This window comes from Lampetra planeri, chromosome 2 (assembly GCF_965212315.1).
Source record: "Lampetra planeri chromosome 2, kcLamPlan1.2.h2, whole genome shotgun sequence".
NCBI lineage: Eukaryota > Metazoa > Chordata > Hyperoartia > Petromyzontiformes > Petromyzontidae > Lampetra > Lampetra planeri.
The window spans coordinates 30,760,757-30,782,396 of record NC_136108.1 but is presented as its reverse complement, the minus strand read 5'-3'; the positions used below and the strand labels follow the sequence as shown (position 1 = coordinate 30,782,396).

Sequence of the window (21,640 nt, the reverse complement as noted above, 5' to 3'; positions counted from 1 at the left end):
AAGCGCTGTAATTGAGCTTGTACCAATGGCTAGATGCTCGATAGTGAAGAATAATGTTGTCCTTGCACGGCACCTCCGATTAGCACGGTTGGCTAGGTACGGTGCGAAGGAAGTTCAACAAATAAGGAACGGAACGCGTCGGAGAGGTTGAGGTTGCGTACACCCGGGGAGATGGAGCGATGAAATCAACTCGCGTGCGGAGATGACGCTGGGCTGGGGGAGGCTTTCATACAGCAGTGGATTGACCATGACTGGCGGTGATTATGATTCCCAACGAGAGAAGTTCTCATGCCACTTCGCCACTGATGTTGGCTGTATCGAACGTAGCGCACTGAGCCACCGCTGTCGATATACAAATACTCTAAACACACACATACACGGCACAAAGACGAACATCTCCCGTATAGTCTCAAACAGACTGTTGGGGCAAGTGCTGTTAGCGAGCACCTATAAAGGTCTGAACGGTACACGAGGGGGTGGGTGGGCCAGCACCACGCCCGGCCGCCTTTGTCTCCCAAGTAGCGATGTTTTCACGCACCACAGCAGGAACTCATTTGAGGCTGAGTCGACCTAGGGGAGGGTCCAGGAACCGGTTCAAATAATCGTCACTGGCGTTGGTGGCCGTGAGCGGGAAATGAACTCGGGTCGCCGGGTTCGTAGCAGAGCGCGCTAACCGCGCTAATAACTGCCCACCATGCACCCCCCCCCACACAAACACACACAACCAGCAAGCACCACACAAACATTCGTGCACCCACACAGAGCCACACGCCACCACCCACCCACCACACGCCCACCCACCCACCACTCTCACGCACGCGCGCGGCGCGCACCCCCTCCGCCGTCACGAACTTGTTTGTTAAAGAGCCCCCGACACTCGCGAGCGGGACACGAGACGACCAAGCCTGGACGGCCGCGAGCAAGACGTGGAGGAGGAGACGAGCCGAAGAGTAGAACCTGGAACCCCAGGTCCCTTGTGAGTGATCGGGGAGACTCTTCATCTTATCGGGTCCTGAATGGCATTGAAAGGGCTGATCGCGTGGACCTGTCGGAGGAAGACCGTGCAATCTCTGTGGGGATATCTCCCAACCCAGATCCCGTCCATCACTTAGGTCCTGCAGCCGTAGATCTCCGTTCCGACAGGATCTGCAATTGTAAAAAAATCGGATCTCGGATCTCATGGTTCCGTGCTCTGCAGAATCGCTCCTGGAAGTCGCAGAACTGTACAGACTTTCCTGTGGAGGTTCCAGCTCTCTGCCGAACCAATCTCAAGGTTCCAAGGACAAGAGAATCAGCTATCGCGCTTCCATCTCTCGCGGGATCGCGTGTCAAGGTTCCAGCTCCGCGCAGGTGAGAACACAGCCCCGCACATTCACATCATTCCCATGGGCCGGCAGCGGGCTTCGTTTGCTTTTTATTGACTTTAGCGTCACACTCATCATAGAACCACCCCAAGAGTTAGCAGAAGTTAAGAGTGATATTTGCATTCGTCTCCCTTCAAAATCACATAACGCAAACTTTTAATGCGTAGGGATTAAGACCCCAAAAAAGTCTCGCACGCAAAATTGATTCGGTGAATTTTGAAGTGGGTGTAAAATCTCAAATGCTGATTTTCCGATGTTAACATGTGATATCATATGTTTTGTTCAGATCCAATCCGGATACACATACACACACTCTTTGTAGATCTAAACGATAAAAAGAGGCATCTCAAAAATGTGTTTTTATAAATGTTGGGGTTGGGGGGGTTAATTCAATTAAAACAAACTCACATTTGCGAATTTAAGAACTTAAAACCTGATGTCGTACAGCATTTAGACGAGCATTTAGATTCGTAAGCATTCAATGAATCCGAATTTCAAGCTTTCGTAAGTATATATCTAACAAAATATATAACTAAACAAAAACAATCATATATTTTAATCTAGAACCAATGCAATTTTTTTTAAATATATTTGTAATCGCTAAATTTGTGCCAAATTAATCTTTCTAGCCCTTCTAGGACATCATAAGAATATTTACATTAATCGCGATCGTTAGCGAGTATTGTAAAATGTGACCCATTTATAGATACTCCACTTAATACAATTCAACGTATTCTCTTCAAAGCCTCTACACGTGTCGCCCACCAATCTCAATTCAACGTATGCAGTCTGGTAACGTCTCTCCTCTGTAAGATACGGTCCCATCGCCTTCGCTACAATATTCAAGAGTAACCTTTTCGGAAGAAAGTAAGAAGCCCATGAGAATTCAGTGGGGTATCCATAAATGGATCGCCGTGTCCCACGACTGCTATGAGTACCCAAGCTACCATCGTCGGTGAAAGCTCGCCGCTCTTATTAAATACCCGACTCAGCATTAATAAGTTACAATACAGAGGAGGCCTTGTGGGAACAATGCAATTCCGTTATCCTCATTAAGCATTAGTTTATTAACGACGGAGTGTGAGAGCGGTGGCGCAGCGGTTAGCACACTCCCCGCTATGAACATCCCTTGCTTGCAGGGTTCTATTCCCGGCCACGGCTAACGCGACCGACAAGCGATATCGGTCCTGGGAATTGAACTCGGATGTCCAGGTTGGTGGCGCAGTATGCTCACCACTACACCTCCACAGTAAATACATTCACATGGTATACGTACAGTCATACGCGCAATATGCCACGGACATGACAACTTTGCGTTCAATTCCCGACCACGGCTAACATCAGCGGTGAGTGATGTCTGGACCGGTGCTGGGTCATCCCCTCCGCTAACTTGCACTGACCAGCGTGGTGAAGTATGGTCAAATAACCCCCACGACCGACAGCTCGGCGTGGGGAGGCCTTCATCTAGCAGTGGAGTCACTATAGGCTGTAAATTGTGATGGTTGTTTACAATCGAGCAGCTTTGTCTATTTTTTATTCCATGAACAAAGAGACACGAGGCTGCTGGCTGCTACCGCTGCTGCAATATTTACAAGCGCAGAGTCAGTGGTGGAAACTCTTCGTTTCCATGGCGGGGCCCAGGATATCCATATTAATTATCACAGCGACTTCACTGCCACTGAACGATGCAACCTCACAAACCGGTGCTCATTTTATCGACCACGGAGTAGAGATGAAGATTATCAGAACGATGGTGATGATTGCTATTGATTTTGATGATGCTGCTGCTTCTGATGATCATCATTATAACATTCACCGGTATCAGTGACCTTATTAACTATGATCATATCGTCGTTAGCACACAGACAAATAACAATAACAATGCAATGTGTAACAATACCCTTTCACGGATGAATCAGAATGATCATCTTTATTTATCCTGGAGGAATCCGATAGGCTAGAAGGCTCTTTTTCACAGATGTTCAGTATACCACAGATGACCGCGACTCTGAGGTTCGCGGTCAGTAGCACTCGAAAGCCAGCCGATGGAGATGGAGGCCTCTATAGGTGTCTCTTAAAAGTAGAACAAATAATTTCACACACACACACGGAACGACTCAACACATTCGTCAAGGTGCTATGAAGAAGGGCCATTGCCCGAAACGTTGCCTGTGTGTTGTCTTGGTTTGGTCGGGACCGTTGTTGTTGTTGTTTTGCTACCTTACCCAAGCTTGCATTTAGTGTTGAAAAATCGCCAGGAAGTAATGTACTTAAACATTTTATTAACTTTTTACTTATTTATTTTTAACTACTTGCAATCATGTTTTACTTATTTCTTTTTAACTACTTGCAAACATTTAGTTTTTATACTTTTACACCCCTGCCGTTGTTTTTGCACTGTTTGTTGTTAGAGCTTACTGAACCGCCCCCCCTGGACATCCGTGCAAAAGAGCTTCATAGCTTATCGGATTATTCCAGGACAAATACAAATTCTGATATATTTCCTTTCAAGGTCACAGTGTTATTAACAGACGTGGTTGAACATTTGGTTAAAATTCGATGTAGATTCAACGCTGCTGTGAATGTACAGCAGCAGCATCGGGACGATGATGATGATGGCCGCGTTCCAGACGGAGGGAGCCGCCACGGAGTAACGAGATCCGGCAGTGACCCTGGCACCAATCCTCGGTGTAGAGAAGAGGAGAAGGAGGTTGTGAGTCGCTCTGATACATGGAGAGTTCCACCGTGAGCTGGAGAGCAAGGTGACAGGAGCGATTAAAAAATCAAATTGTAAAAGTAGCGTACGTGTTTACAGTACATATTATTGCACATTGTATCAATTCATGCCATCACTCTATTAGCCGACAGAAATGTGTTAGGCAGTGCACCACATGACTGGAACCCTTAACAGCATATCGGATCATCAAATTCATCATCAGCATCATTATCATACATCATCATCAGCAACATCATCACCATACATCATCAGGATCGGTATCATCATCATCATCGTCCATCATCAGCATCATGATCTTACATCATCATCATCAGCAGCATCGTCGTTATTGCAACTCACTCATCAACCGAGCGTTATCGCATTCAGCTCGTCATCACAACTCAGGTCGCCCTCGCTAAAGAAGCAATCGTTGGTCGTGTGTCGCCAGCTCCGCGCTGTTGCGTGGCTGCTTCTTCTTCTCTCCACCCTCTCTCCATCCTTTCTTCATCCTCTCTCCACCCTCTCTCCACCCTCTCTCCATCCTCTCTACACGAGAGCGGACTTGGGTGGCGGCGTAGTGTCACAAGTTTAAATTATTATTATTAATATTGTGTCTCAACGGAACTTTTTCATCTGTTTGTCAAATAAATGATACAGCAACAGTAATCATCATCACCACCAATAAAGCTCACATCAAACTTGTCATCGTTAATCCATCAAACATCGATATTAAGTTAGGAAACTCAACGGCCATTCATAACACTATCATCATCACCACGATAAATCATACTTATCAGATCGTTAACACACCGATCAGTAATCATAACAATGAATATCCATCACTATCACATCATCATCCTCATTGTCACAGCAGGTAGTCGTGGCCGAGCGGTTAAGGCGATGGACTAGAAATCCATTGGGGTCTCCCCGCGCAGGTTCGAATCCTGCCGACTACGCAATATTTTTGGGGCTGTTAGCGAGGACCTATCAAGGCTGGCACGATACACGAGGGTGGGGCTAGTCTCACACCCGACCGCCTTTGTCTCCCAAGTGGCAATGTTTATACACCGCACCAGGTACTTATTTGAGGCTGATTTATACACAATATATTGTGCATATTGTATATATATATTTATGTATGAGCTGTGTAATTGCCGAGACGCCGTGTGCTTGATTTGGTTGTGTGCTTTTATCGATATGGGGTGCGGCAGTGTCGTGTTTAGCCCACTGCACTACAAACCCGGCGACCTGAGTTCAATTCTCACTCACGACCAATAACAGTGGCGAATTTTTAAACCGGTCCTGGGCCTCCCCACGATCGATTCGGCCTTAAATATCGTGTGTGGTTCTGGCCACCCACCCCATCGTGTGCTGTGCCGGCCTTCATAGGTGCTACTCGCTAACAGCACTTGCCCCAACAGTTTGTTCAGGCTATAAGGGGGAACTTTGTCTGAAGTCAGTGTACACATCACATACTATACATATCTCCTTCAAGGGGGGAGGGCGGGCGGTGTAATGTTACTTGAGTAATACTGAACATCAATATAAGAATAATTTACATGCTCCTTATACCGTGTCGGTCGCGGGGGTTGTTTGACCATACTTCACCAGGCTGGTCAGTACGGGTTGTTGAGGGGGTAAGAAAGATTGAGTGTCCCAGAACTATAATTTAGATATCATTTGCCACTGATGTTAGACGGGTCCACTCACCTTGTCCGTAATATATATGTACAGTATACATTTATATATACTGGCTATAAAACAAGACTGCAAATGCGTTTCACGCTATTTTGATTCTGGGCTGCGTCCTGCTAGTCCAGGGGGGCCACGGTGGTGTGATGTTAACTCTCTCGCCTGGTATACAGGATGTCGTGGGTTCAATCCCGAGCCTGACGCCTGCTGTACATTTGGAGTTTGCGTGTCTCTGTCCCGGTGGTCGCGTGGATTTTTCTCCGGGTCATCCGGGAGAAGCCATATCATTGGGCTGTTGTTTGTGGCGAGGTCGCTTCAGCTCAGTGGGCTTGACCTGGTAAAAAAAAAATTTGTCTTAAAAATAGTCAATATTTGCCACGTGCAAATACTGTATATGTTACGTTGTGTTTTTCAGTCATGCTCCTCCCATCAATATCTTCCTTTGTTCAGTGAAGCTGTTCAACTCGAGTTCTGTTCATCCCATCAAATATTTCTTTGTTCCGTAAAGTTGTTAAACTCGAGTGTTTTTCCGTCATTTATCTTGAGCACAACAATGCAGGGCATCCTTTATTCCGTTATTTTCTCTCCAGTAATTTGCCCGCAGTTCGTTTCTAGTTGGGCGTGCAATTAACGACGAGGTCATCAGACCAGCTCAGATGGCCGTGTAAAATTGTATCTTGATTAATCTTCATCGCTTTATCCCCCCCTACCCAAATAAAATTTTCGGAAATTATCTTCCAACGTCGCTTTGGCAATTGCCTTTGGTGAGCGTGACGCCTTCTCCTCCTTGCCCGGCTCCTCTTCTGAATTGTTATTGCCTTGACTTCACGTCTTGTCGATGTATCCATCCGTCCCTTTCTGTGGACGCGACGTCCTTCCAGCCCAGCCAGCCAGTCAGCAAAACTTTTTTGTTCCAATATAGTATTACATAAAATCTCACCGTCTTCTTACAAGTTTTTATTTATTTATTTATTCTATCATTAATCTCTCTGTATATCCAAATAAAGGTATTGTTATATATTTTTTAGGAGTCTGGCTCATCGCTTCGAGAGCAATATGAAGTGACTTTGGCAAAAAGTTCCAACGTCGAGTGAAACGCAGCAGAGGCCCAGCTTGCAGCGAGAGAGATGGAGATCACGTGGCATCGTGGGCCCTGAAATGACCGCGGCACCGTGTGGCGGAGAGGCCATCAGCCAGCAGTGGATAGATCACGGCTGACGATAATGAACGCACGCGCTCAAAACAGGATCGTGCACGATTATACACGGCGCGAAACGTGCCCGTCTTTAGTTTGAATGCGGTGTGCGCTGCCCATAGCAATGTGTGTAATATATCTACATAATGTGTACGCGTGCATAGCGGGCGATCTATTTATAGATACACCACTGATTTTTTATGAGCCCCACCCCCCCACTTACTCTCTTCTCAACACCCGTTTGAAAAATATTTTTTGGAAGCGATGGATTCATTATTTACATGGGAGAGAGTGAACGATTTTATATATATAGTAATCGTGGTGGGTTAGGTGTAGAAGCTTTGAAGGGGAAATAATGTCCCCCTATAATATCTGCCTGTTATGTTCGTGGGGTATCTATAAATAGATCGTATTTAAACGTGTACGCGTAATCTTACACGTACGTAAACAATTATCGATTCATCGTGATATCAATTCTAACTATGTTCTTACAAGAGCTAGACACTTCGAATTCGGCACATATATACACAGCGGTCGAGTCTGCGTGTTTAGTCAGACAACAGTCGTGAAAACGACCTTTCCATCTTCACCATGAGACCCCCTTTGCCAGTACCAAAATATAAGAATAGGTTTTTCCCCTTTTTTCTAGCAACAAAACTGAAACACACTCTGACAACGCATATATTATTAGTGTGTTTTTTTTGTTTGCATTCTGACCACAAGTATTGTGGTTAATGCAGACATGATTCCTCGTAAAAAAAGTTTCAGTTTTGTTGCCCAAAAAAGGGTTAAAAAAACGCACGTAACTGTGCGCATATCGCGATGCCGAAAGACGAACGCGTGGATTTGGAGAGCGCACGCCGCTAATCGAAGGCAACATTCAAACCGTTGCAGTAAAAAAGCGAGCGGGTGGAGGATCTAAGGGACCAGACAGAGCAAGAGAGAGTGGAGTAGGGGCGGGCAGTCGAACGGACGGTCCGAGACTTAAATCGCGCACGGAACGGCAACCAAGGAACGGAACGCGCCCGCTAGGTGCGCGTTGCGCAACCGTCGAGGGAGATGGAGCGATGCCATCAAGCTCGCAGGATCGAGAGAGGTGGCAGAAGGTTTGGGGAGGTCTTCATTCATCAGTGGGTAGCCCATGGCTGATGCTGATGATGATGAGTTATGAGCGGCGACATAGTTAGGCCTTCATCCAGCAGTAGACAGGCCATGGCTGCTGCTGCTGTTGCCGCCGCCGCTGCTGACGATGATAACTTTACACACACGCAAGTGTTTAAATTTGACGTCTATGTTAAGTACAAGGTTTATTTAATGATCCGCGTGCACGTGGGGATTGTGAGCGCTGTACGGAGGGTCTTCCCAGTAGAATATACGAATGCGTGTGTTTACATTCTATCGAAATCATCGCTGTGTGTGGTTTTAATGTCGTAGCCCCATTCAATTGGCAGCTGCGCGTCTTCTTGCATTGAACGTTCATATTCGTTTTCAACAACACTTAACTTTTTTTCCCCCAAATCCACCGCTGTACGAAAGCCGTCCTTCCCGCGCCGCGTCAGACATCGGTGCGTTGTTTGACCACGTTTCAACCTTCATCTTCTTGGTTCTTTCGGTAAAGTCACGTAGAAGGGAAGTAATAAAATAATAAAAATAAAACATAATAAAATAATTCTCACGACGTTTCGGCCACAACGCAAGCAGCCACCCAAACAAACTTCGTATGGCGTAATGCGTCGGTGTGGTGGTGGTGGTGGTGGTTAAACGACACGTTAATATTGACGCGGTCTAACCCACCAGAAAACCTTCACAGTGTTACTCTTCGGTTCTTTTGGTGAAGTCACGTAGAAAGAAAAATAAATTAAAGAATAGAATACGACGACGTTTCGATTGCAACACAAGCAATCGTCATCAGGTAGAACTAAATTTGAGAGAGAGACGAAACACAGACACGCGTCTCTCTGCTTGTGTGTCTGTCTGTGTGTCTCCGTGTCTGTGTTTTGTCTCTCGCGGACACAGACACACACGCACGCGCTCACAAATACGCAGTCACATATATGTAGGGAGACAAAGGCGGCTGTGTCAGTCACATATACAGTACATTCACTCATCGTCGACACGACATATACGCACGAACACTTTCAGGGTGAGTGCTGTGTTGTCTGGCTCGTGTTAGCGGGCACCTATTAAGCACGGCAGAACACGCGAGATGGTGAGTGGCCAACACCACGCCCGGCCGCCTTTATCTCCCCCAGTGGCGATGTTTACACACCGCACCGGGTACTCATTTAAGGCTGAGTCGGCCGACCTAGGGCAGGTCCAGGACCCGTTCAGATATTCGCCACTGGTGTTGTCCGTGAATGGGAATTGAACTCGGGGTGGCCGGGTTCATAGCGCAGCGTGCTGACCAAAGCGCCACTTCTCCCCGCACAGTAAATATACATTCACACGTACACAACATAAACTCGTAACAGCCGAATATTTCAGACTTTTGTCCTTGGTATCCAGAACTCGGTGCGTCGCCTCTCCTCTATGAGTCAACTGCGCGGAAGAGTCCCGATCGGGAATGCAAACGCAAGCGCGTGTTCTTCGACAATTAATCAAGGGCACGGTGTAGGTTTTGCAATAGAGCATTTGTACCAAATGTTGCGATGTTTAGCCCTCCTGAAACACAATTAGAATCACACATCCGTCAGTCGCGACGGTACTATTTGGTCAGCCCATTTGTCAATCCACTGCTGGATGATGGCCTCCCCCCCCCAGGCCTAGCCAGTCGTAGTGATGATTTGGCCACAATACTTCACCACGTCGATCAGTGCGGGTTTAGTGAAGCGTTTGAGCCTTGATGAGAGGAGCACCGAGATCACTTTAGGTATCACGTGCCGCCAATCGAACTCGAATTTTTTCCAGGTTGATAGCGCAGCGTGTTGTGTGGCCGTCTTTGTTCGACGGTTCGCCAACAGCCGCTGCTTCGAGGATGATCGGAGTTCACGTGGCGGTGGTTTGTGCTCCTTGACGAAATACGCGAGGTGCTCGTGGTTCATTTGTGAACGAAAGCGCCACCGCTCCACCACTAATTTGGCTTTTTTACCGGACATTTGTGATAGATTCCAAGAACACAGGATGAGATGCTACTATCCTTTGTGCAAGCACTTCCAAGAGTTCATGAACAGTGAGCCTGGTGAAATTTGGGGAGCGCATCGTCAGCAGTGAACCTTTGGTTCCTAGGGTGTTTCGGCCTTTCACACTATACACCCTCCCCAAAGGCGGCCAGCGACAGGGTGATCAATCCTACGCGTTTTTTACGGGATATTTGTGATAAAACAAAAAGAGTTTCGTCGCTCATGGGATTCCTCCACTATTAATTCTCATTCTGATTTACGTTCAATGGGCACGCATTCGCGTGGGGCGCCGTGTCACCGCACGCCCAGCGGCTTGGGGGGCTCAAGGGTTGTTTTGGACCACACGGAGATTGTTATAACTCCCACGGACGCGATCTTTGGAACTCCCAATGTCCGCGAGGCTGCGAGGCCAGGAGATGGCAGTACAGAAAGCGGGCTCGCGAGAACGTCGAGATAGGGCCCCGTTATGCCCTCGCACGTGTCGTGCGGCTTTCTCCTGGTCCTCCTTACGCCTTTACAGCATTTCCCGTGTTTTACTGTAATCGATATATCCGTATCATCCGTCCACCACCGTTCGATCGGAGAGTCGGAAATTGGCGGTACGTGGTGCAACAGTGCAGGCTCCAACTCTCACGTTGTCCCTCTGCCCTTTCGATGTTCTATGAATACGGGTCATTGCCCGAAACGTCGCCTATCGTATATATATATTTTTACCTTTAAAGGTCATACACGGTGTTGTTGACGAATGTGTTGAGATGTCTGGTCGTGACAATCGGACGCGGCTGCTGTCTGCTAGACCAGTGGATACCAGCCTGGCGTTCGCAGGACGTCGAGTTGCCCGCAAGGCCATGGGGGGAGTGGTCCGCGGAATTGCTCATTGCACAACTACTCCCCATTGCAACAACGATCTATACCCGCCGTGTGTGCGACTCGTCAGCACCGCTTCGGGCTAACTGGCTGAACTGCTGATTGTTGGCATTGGTGAGAGTCGCTTGAATTTTGTAAAAAAAAATTTTTAGTGCGTGGCGGTCCGCGAATATCGATCTGTTTTCGGGTTCACCGATCCCCGGGTCCAGAAATGTCGAGAGCCACTGCCCTGCACTGATTGACAATTAATAATCGTCCACCAATTAAGAATTGGTCACCAGTCTCGTTTGGCGGCGTTTAAGATGTCCACCACGTGGCTACTGCTCCTGGAGCCGCGTCTTCGTAAACACGCACGTGGCCCACTCTTCATGGGGCGCCGCGATAACTCGGAGATGTTAACTACCTCGCCTGGTGTACAGGAGGTCGTGGGTCCGATCCAGACCCTGACGCCTGCTGTATTTCAAGTTTGTGTGTTATTTCTCTCCCCATGGCCTGCGTGCGTTTTTCTCCGGGTCCTCCGGTTTTCCTCCTCGACATTTAGAATGAACACGATGCGTTTAGAGTTATTCGGCTGCTATGAATTTCCACGCAATAAGCCACTTCGTTGAGCTATCACACGTGGCCAGGTCGCTTATATAGCTCAACGGGCCTTTACCCGGTAAGATAACAAAGGCACTTTGAGTTTAATTTCATGTTAAGGCGATGGGTCTCTATGTAAGTCTTTGTGAATCTCCACGCGAGTCTTTATCTGAAACCATGGGTCACGCCGTAACGTCACTTCGATAATTCGCCGGCAGTGCGTCCGATTGTTCACCACTTGGCTACTCCTGAAACCGTTCTCCGGGATTCAGCCACCAATTTAAAAAATATATATTTTTGCGTTGAATGTATTTCCGTTAACTAATATGTGGGTGCTCTTGCCAATAACGTCTTATCATCCAGCAACATTTGTTTAAAAAACAAACAAAACGACTGATGAGACCTAAGAAGGTCGATAATTTTCAGAAAAATAATACGCGCTTGCACATTGGTATTGAAAGCCACTCGGGCGAATATACTTTAGTATGTGCTCTTTGGTTCTTTCGGTAAAGTCACGTAGGTAGAAATGAATAAAATGAATGGTTCAGCAGTTCCACTGCTGGTTTTTTTTCCGCCTGAGGACGACTGCTTGTGTTGCGACCGAAACGTGGTGATATATTATTTTTTATTTAAATTTTTTTACCTACGTGACTTTACCGAAAGAACAAAAGAGTATGGATTCCTGCAGTCACGAAAGCTTCAAATTAAGATTGATGCTTTAGTTTATGTGTTATATGTGGAGATAGACAAGAGAGTTTTTGGTATAAATTTAATATTATTACTATCATACAATAATAATTATGTTGTGTTGGAAATAATTTTGATCAATTTTGATTAACAAAGAAACGGAATCCGTGGGTGGTCCACCGACTTTCAGGAACAGATCGTGAATGAGTAGAGGGAGCCCTCACTCGGTAGTCGTGGCCGAGCGGTTAAGGCGATGGACTAGAAATCCATTGGGGTCTCCCCGCGCAGGTTCGAATCCTGCCGACTACGCATTATTTTTAAAATCATTTTTAATATTGCAAAATACGTGTAACATGAATGTGTTTCATAAGCACGTTATATAATGTATGTGTGATTCATTTATTTATTTGAACGTTGTTAAAGTTAGATATTAATGTACAGCAGGAATTGATTTTAGCCGGGTGGCGGTGTTGGCCATGCACGTGGCTGGGCGTAATCCGACAGTGGAGGTAGCAGCGAGGGTAGGTGGATCACCACACAGATGTTGTGAAGCTCCCTTCCCGTGGGCGTCATACCCCTGGCTCGCCAGGAGAAGGCGGTACAGCAAGTGCACTGATCACCATCTGTTTCCATCTGTACGGGGATGGAGCGTTGCACCGTCGCGCAAGGCGTGGGGATTTCTCCCGTCGCTCCGGTTTCCTCCCCACGTGTTTAACAATAATAATAAACGCAACATCATCATTAATTGGCTGAAAACATCTTTAAACATAAAAAGCCAATGTATCAGCAGCAAAACGATTCCTATGACTCTCAGTGTGGCTCTCCTGGGTAACTAAGTAAAGATGATATCGATGTGTGTATTGGAAGAGAATCACGACTCATTGTACCAATGATTGTAGATAACTAGACCTCACGATTCGATAAAAATAACATCGACTTTGTAGTGATAGTAGCGACCCCTAGTGGCCGCACGGGTCACGTGAAGCCCATTATATAACACATCGAAAAACATCCAATCCGACACAGACGGGTTCGATGCATGTATCGAGGGCTGTAATCGATTATTGTTCACGACGCACTCCCACTCCTATCGATTCCCATTAGTCATCCGTATTCAAGTAGCAATTGCATTCAAGAATAGATTTTGGGATTTGAAGCTTTCGTGACTGCAGGAATCCATACTGTTTGGTTCTTTCGGTAGAGTCACGTTGGTAAAAATTGAAATAAATTAAATCACGACGTTTCGGAGGCAACACAAGCTTCCGTCTTCAGGTGGAACCTTCCCAGCAAAATTAAATTAAATCACGAAACGTCGTGATTTAATTTATTTAATTTTATACCTACGTGACTTTACCGAAAGAACCAAAGAGTAATAATTGATTTGTTTTACATGGCGATGAACATCGCGGCCGCAGTAACCGTAGACGCAAACCTACGACAAGACAACCTTCAGTAAAACACAAATCGATTTTTGTACAGCCGATTTTATACATGAGTTGATTAACCGATTCGTATTACACCCGTTGACGCGCGTGTTCCGCGTAAGAAAGCAATTGAAACGAGTGTCCCTGCGGCGGCACGTGTCATGGTCATCAGCAGAGGAGATACAAAGGCGGCCGGGCGTTTGTGCTACCGGCCACCACACGACAATAGGTGATCGCTAACTGCACTTCGGCCCCACCAGCATGTGCACCGTGGTGGCTCGCGCACACAAAGCATGCAATAATGGTCTTCATTACATCGGGAGAGAGGGCTCAGATGGAGGGGAGAGAGGGGAGTTAGAAGGGGGGGGAGGAGATGGAGAGCAAAGTACAAAGAGTGCTGTGATGTTTCCTGACTCATCAGCTCCCACGAGTCATAGGAATAAAGCGCATTGCGTGAGCCACGTGTCTCAATCTTCTGGGGTCTCTCTCCCAGGACCTGGTGTCTCTGTGGCCTTGTTCAATCTTCTGGTGTCTCTGTGGGCCCTGCTCAATATTCTGGTGTCTCTATTGGGTGTCCCTCTCCCAGGACCTGGTGTCTCTGTGAGTCCTGCTCAATCTTCTGGTGTCTCTCTCCCAGGACCTGGTGTCTCTGTGGGCCCTGCTCAATCTTCTGGTGTCTCTATTGGGTGTCCATCTCACAAGAACTGGTGTCTCTGTGAGCCCTGTTCAATCTTCTGGTGTCTCTCTTGGGTGTCCTTCTCACAGGAACTGGTGTCTCTAAAACCAGGCATCACCATCAATGGTCTCTCTGAGCTCGCGTTGTTGTTGTTTTCATTAATCAGCAGCGACATAGTTTCAAACTCCTTTCTGTATGTATGTTGAACTTCTTTCGCACCGTACGTAGCCAACCGTGCTGATCAGCGGTGCGGGGGAAGGACTACAAATTAATACCACAACATTGTTTGAACCATGCGGTCAGTAAATAATTTCTTAATTTATTGAGGAACACAGCGGGACAAATAACGGAGGAGTTAAACTCCCGTATCAGTCCACAGACTCTCGAAATATTTTTGTTTTTTTCTTTCAATAGCAGAGAAAAAAAACCCCTCTAATTCTCATTGCTATCTCTTGACCACCATCATCAGCCAATGTCCAACATCAACCCGCAATCATCATCAGACCCTTTTACATCATCATCTTGGAGAGCCATGATCTATCGACTGCCGGATGAAGCACTCCCGTCTCGCCATGTCGGTCATGGGGGGTTGTTTGACCATACTTCACCACGCTGGTCACTTGCATGCATTATGTGAGTGACGGCGATTCACGTTATGCACGTTAATAACAATAACAGCAAAAATACAACCAATTAATGTGTATTTATTTTTTAACGTCTAGCGAATTGCTGAGTCGGGCTTCTTGACTTGATTAAATCGCTGCCCCGGTGATTAGCTCCAATGAGCCGAGACCTCGCTAGGCTTCGGGCTCTCTGTCCTCTCTAACCCCGTCACTTTGTCGTTGCTTCCCCCCCCCCCCACTGACTTGCACAATCTCTAACTTGTGACCCGCTTGGTACCGGTGCCTGTGGCCAAAATCAGCCGCGATGCGCCCGTTTTTGCGAGTTCTTTCTTGCCGATCGTCGCACGCCGAACCGGGAAAACTCTGTTTAAGGCTTGGGGTGAGCGAAGAGTTCGGGTCTAGGGCCAAGCGCTAGGCATTGGCAAACCACCCGGGGTTTAATGGCAAGCTGGAGCCGTCCGGGGCTGAGACTCCGTCAGTCCTGCTTCAATAATACAAAAAAATAAAGCGAACACAACTATGAGCCGGTTTCGACATTGCAGTGTCTCATCAGCCAGGCTGGCTTGAAGCAATGCTGGCGAACTGCCAGATATCGATAGGCAATCGATCTCTCGGCTAACTAATGCGTTCCTAGTTCGATGCAAACGTTTGGAAAAGTTACCCCAGCATACTGCCTTCGTCAATAATTACGCTACCTAAGAAGAAGAAAAAACACATCGATATATCAGGCGACGTTTCGAGCAATGGCCCTTGAGCAGACTGCCACACATACGTACGCACACGTGCTTGAGGAATATGTATACGTCAATAAAAAACAAAGTGGACGTTGTAAAATGTTAATAACGCACGTAGTCGGCAGGATTCGAACCTGCGCGGGGAGACCCCAATGGATTTCTAGTCCATCGCCTTAACCGCTCGGCCACGACTACCCGCGTCTCCTCCCGTCAGGTTGGGTCACACAAACCACGAAGTCGACAGATGCGGCACGGGGAGACTCTCCGCCAGCAGTGGATTGGCAAGGGTGCTCTCAAGTGATGATGATCACTTAAAACTGTCGTGACTGCAGGGATTCATGTTCTTGGTTCTTTCGGTAAAGTCACGTAGATAGAAAATTAAAATAATAAAATAAAATATTTTTTCTTTTTTAAAATTATTTTACACTTATTTTATTTTTAAATTTAAATGTATTTTTATTTAAATTTTATTTGATAATTTTTCTTTTCTATCTACGTGACTTTACCGAAAGAACCAAGAATATGATGATTATCACTGCCACCGTATCTATTTTTCCCTAAACAGCCAGTTTGGCAGATCACATCAACAATAATTGTCATGGTGATGCTCCCTACTTTTGGGAAATCCCTGATAAGATGGGGTTAGACTGGACTCGTGTGTCGCCAACCAACTCGCACTGACCAGCGCGGTGAAGTATGGTCAAGCAACTCCCTCCGACCGACAAAGCGGTGTGTGGGAGGGCTTCATCCAGCGGTGCATTTACCACGGCCGATTGTCATTATAATGACAATAGCGGCGTTTTTGGTATTATTTATCATGAGATTGTATCAGCACAGTAATAAATGGTTTTATAGCTCCGGGGAGGTGAGTAAACTGCCCTTTGTGGAGCAAATACATGGAACTTGTAATGATTGACATCAGCTGATGAGACAGCGGCAAGGGGTGGACTGAGAGACCCCGGGATGACCTAATAAAGACACACACCAGCAAACACACCCTATCATACATACACACATGCACGAAGACAAAGATCCCCCGTATAGCCGTAACAGACTGTTGGGGCAAGTGCTGTTAGCGAGCACCTATAAAGGCCATCACGGCACACGAGGGGGTGGGTGGCCAGCACCACGCCCGGCCACCTTTGTCTCCCGAGTGGCGATGTTTACACACCACACCGGATACTCATTTGAGGCTGAGTCGACATAAGGGAGGCTCAGGACATGCACGCACACCACCACCACCGAGGCCAATACAAAGATACCCCGTCTAGCCTTTAACAGACTGTTGGGGCAAGTGCTGCTAGAGATCACCTATGGAAGCGGATACGGCGCAAGGGGACAGTTACGGCCCACAGAGACACCAGGTCCTGGGAGAGGAACACCCAAGAGAGACGCCAGAAGATTGAGCAGGGCCCACAGAGACACGTGGCTCACGCAATGCGCTTTATTCCTATGACTCGTGGGAGCTGATGAATCAGGAAACATCACAGCACTATTTGTCTCCCCATCGCCGGCTGAGTTGACCTAAGGGAGGGTCAGGACCGGTTCAGATGTTCGTCGCCGCTGTTGCCCCGTGGGCGCGAATCGAATTCAGGCGGTCGAGGGGTTAGTGGCTTCGCAGTGCGCTCGCTCGACCACTGCGCCACCACTCCCCGGCGGCTACCACGCGATCACACACCGCAGCGCACACGCTGATCTGGAGCGCGTAACCAACCACGTGCCCGCCACTCGGAGAGCCACAGCGCGCTGTCGACGAGCCAAACACGGAAAGGCATCGCGAGGATCGTGAGAGGTGACTCTGCCTTCATCCAGCAGCGGTTTGAGCATGGCCGATGAATTATGGTTTGGTCGTGCGTGCGTGTGCTACGCGTGCTTAACGTTAATCCGAAATAATTGGAAACGATAGGCGACGTTTCAGGCAATGACCCTTCTTTTTATAGTACATGTAAATAGAGAGGGCAGATGGACGGAGTGGATGATAAGGGGATGGAGACTGCGCTAAAGACAGTGGGGCCTGATGATGAAAATTACATTTTAAAAAACAGATTTATGATGCCACGTATTTTTTTTTAAATTGGCACGTGAATAGTTATTGAGTATCAAACAAACCCTTTAATTATCAAAATGTTGTACCGTACCACTAAATAAGGACGTCACTGTGGCGAGGTGTTAACTAACTTGCCAGGTATATAGGAGGTCGTGGTTTTGATCCCCATCCCTGACGCCTGCTGTATTTAAAGTTTGCGTATCTCTCTCCCCATGGCCTGCGTGGATTTTTCTCCGGGTCCTCCGGTTTCCCCCCCTCCACAATTAGAATAAACACGACGCGTTTACAGTTATTCGGCTGCTATGAATTTCCTCGTGATAAGCCACTTCGTTGAGCTATCATTTCAGTGGGCCGTACCTGTTAAAATAAAGACAAGTTTTAGTTTAGTTTAAATGAACTAGCTTTCGTTAGTTCGTTTCTCAATCCGCCTGTACTGGTGAGGGTCGCGGCAGCAGCATGTTGAGTAGTGGCGGTCCAGACCTCCCTGGCGACAGACTACACTATACACGGCATTACTCTCCACTACACTACTATATACTACACTACTATACACTACACTGCTATACACTACACTATACACGACACTACTATACACTACTATACACGACACTACTATACAATATTATACACGACTACACTACTATACACTACACTAGTATACACTATACTGCTATACACTACACTATACACGACACGACTATACACTACACTACTATACACTACGCACTACACTACTATACACTACACTATACACTACACTACTATACACTATTATACACGACTATACACTACACTACTATACAATACGCACTACACTACTATACACTACACTCTACACTACACTATACACTGCACTACTATACACTACACTCTACACTACACTACGCACTACACTACTATACACTACGCACTACACTACTATACACTACACTCTACACTACACTATACACTACTATACACAGACTTTAGCTCTTCCTGGGGAACGTGCAGGCGTTACCAACCCAGCCGATTGACATCGTCCCACTGCCAGCAGCGTGTCCTGGGGCCGGCCTCGGGGTCCTTGCCCAGTGGGACTTTCTGCCGGGTAGAGTTCCATGGGGAGTCTTAGCTTCCAGTTTTGTTGGTTTTTTTGCGTGTGCAACACTGCCAACGTAATGAAAGCATCGCCAATTTTTTTTTTGTAATTTAATCCTAAATAAGCCGTTCCGAAAATGATTCTGACCTCGTCCATCTCATTTTATTTAGTCTTCATAAGTTTTAAGCAAACTGTTCCGCGAAATAATAGGAACGTATAGGGTTACAATAATATTGTTAGGGATGGTCGCACCTTGCACTCTTAGTGGTAGTGCCTTACGCCGATAGTCCATACTGCAAGCCAGCCCTCGCTGCGTTCCCGACAATATCGAGTGAAATTTCATGTATGGCATGGACTACCTCTAACATTTATGTTTACTGCAAATGTAATTGATTACCGTGCTTTTGTGTTGATTTAGTGTTAGCATCGTAAGCATTCACCGTATGTGTAATAATCACGTATTTTATGCGACATGTGCTGTGTTCGACTGCAGTATCGATGCTGAATGTGAATATATATATATATGTGTATGTGGGTATATACTGCATATATGTGTGTATGTGCAGACATTGGTGACGGTCATTGCTCGGCTCAGCCTTAAATGAGCAACCTTCTGCGGTGTGTGAACATCAGGACTGGGGAGACAAAGGCGGCCGGGCGCGATGTTGGTCACCTTTCCGCTCACGTACCTTGCCGGGCCTCATAGGTGCTCGCAAACAGCACGTGTCCTACGTCTGCTAGTATAGGGGAACTTCGATTGCGTCTGGCCGGTTAGCTCAGCTGGTTAGAGCGTGGTGCTAATAACGCCAAGGTCGCGGGTTCGATCCCCGTACTGGCCACGTGTGAACGTTTTTTAAATAATCAGCACTGGAGAAACAAAAGCGGCTCTGAAAGCCCAGGACTGCCTAAATAGGGTGCTCCCTAACAGAACTTGTTTCAACAGTCTGTTAAAGGCGATACAGGTGATCGTTGTCTCTAAACTTGATTTGGAGCTTTCGTGACTGCAGGAATTACTCTTTGGTCACGTAGAAATAATTATTGTAAATTAATTACTAGCATCCGACGTTTCGATTGTAACACATAGTCTCCATGTTGTGTGTGTCTCTGTGTTATCTCTCTCTGTTTATGTGTCTGTCTATGTGTCTCCGTGTCTGTGTTCTGTCTCTCTCTCATCTTTGGCCTTTGTTGTATTCGCCCGAACAGGTCGAGCGATCAGTTCGCAATCTCCGAGTCGACAGCTTTGAGCTCGTGGTGTAAATTCCACATTCCTCTGACGGGGGCGATCCTATCCATAGGACAACCCCAGTTGACTTCCCGACAAAGTGGTTCCTATCCCCGCACTTTGTTATTGTATCGACCCCGGAGGGATGATCGGTTGAATCAACGCCCAACCAGGATGATTTCAACTCACTGCCTTCCACGCTTCAGCGGAGCCACCTGGCTCCCTGCTTGTTCCATGAATCGTGAACAACGAATGTAAAAAACACACACACACACTCAACGCAATCGTCAATAGCGCTGTGTGTGTGTGGCCTTAAAATACATAATATAACATTTCAGTTTCAGTCTTTCAGTTTCATTTATTTGGTATAGCCCTGTGAGCCATTCGGCTTTTGAATCGGGTGCAACCGCAACAAACAAAAAACTAAAACATGAACAAGAAAACATCTTAAAGTGAATATGCGCAAACAGAAAAATCCAGGAAAAAACTGCAAAGTCTTCCAGAAAAAAAGCACCGTACACCAACGCTGTGCAAAAATCCCAGTGGGATGCAAGTCAAACAACAACAACCACAAGACAACTTAGATTAAAGCCATCATTGAAACTCCGTACTACAACAAACAAACATGGCCAAACCAAAAAACTTTTTCGAAATCACCAAAATAAAGCCATAAGCAACGTAACAGGCGACGTTTCCATGCATCGTGAACAACGAATATTAAAAAAACACATTCAACGCAATCAGTGTGTGTGTGGCCTTCAAATAGCTAATATAACAGGCGACGTTTCAGTCAAAGCCCCTTCTATATGTGTGTAGAACCATAAGTAGCCAACCGTGCTATTCGCGCACAAAAGCAGTTCTAAAGAAGTGAGTTTTCAATCTCGATGATTTAGTAGTGCATAGCTCCAGTGGCTTCCCAATTCTCCCACAGCACATACAACTGATTTACAAGATAAATATATAATACGTGACGTTTCGGGGCATTGGCCCTTCTCTATCGCACATACAATAGATGTTTTTGTTGTTACGGCCACAGTGTTATTGACGAACAGTGTTGAGTGGTTTGTGTTTGTTTCCCCTTTGTGTTTGTGCGTTACTGTCAACGTAGCATCAGCAGCACCACCAACATCAAATGAAGTACATGCAAAGTGTGTTTCAGTTTTGTGATATTACTGGTAGGAACCTCCTGGTTACACCCGCCCACAGGGGATTATTGTGTCCGTCGTGCAGGGAGGGGCTGGGTGGGGAGGGGCTTGGTGGGGAGGGTTGGGAGGGGCTGGGTGGGGCTGGGTGGGGGGTGGGAGGGGTGGGGCTGGGTGAGGAGGGGCTGGTCACCCCGTAGTGCCCTTATAAAACTCAATGTTTAACCTACTCACGCCGGCTTGTGCCCGCCCTCACAGTCGGCCATATTTGCGGAATACACCACGCCGCCGTTGACCCTGGCCATTGACCGAGCAACCCAACGTTCCTACCAGCTCCCTCCGCAGGAATGTGTTACGTGCAGTAAATGACCGCTGTCTACTGGTTTCTTCCACAGTTTTGGAGTACGAAACATCATCATCATCGTCGTCAATGAATAACAATCATCAAAATTTCAAAAAGAGTCGCACTAAATTCTGA

The 21,640-nt window shown here is 46.8% G+C and overlaps 4 non-coding genes across 4 annotated transcripts; 3 read left to right on the top strand and 1 right to left on the bottom strand.

The window, feature by feature from the left end:
- Nucleotides 1-4,954: 4,954 nt before the first annotated feature.
- On the top strand, nucleotides 4,955-5,036 carry TRNAS-AGA (transfer RNA serine (anticodon AGA)). The gene has a single exon. It is a non-coding gene; the product is annotated as a tRNA-Ser (tRNA).
- Nucleotides 5,037-12,446: 7,410 nt separating this feature from the next.
- On the top strand, nucleotides 12,447-12,528 carry TRNAS-AGA (transfer RNA serine (anticodon AGA)). The gene has a single exon. It is a non-coding gene; the product is annotated as a tRNA-Ser (tRNA).
- A 3,261-nt stretch (nucleotides 12,529-15,789) lies between these two features.
- Nucleotides 15,790-15,871, bottom strand: TRNAS-AGA (transfer RNA serine (anticodon AGA)). Its single transcript has one exon. It is a non-coding gene; the product is annotated as a tRNA-Ser (tRNA).
- Nucleotides 15,872-19,563: 3,692 nt separating this feature from the next.
- TRNAI-AAU (transfer RNA isoleucine (anticodon AAU)) lies at nucleotides 19,564-19,637 on the top strand. Its single transcript has one exon. It is a non-coding gene; the product is annotated as a tRNA-Ile (tRNA).
- Nucleotides 19,638-21,640: the final 2,003 nt, after the last annotated feature.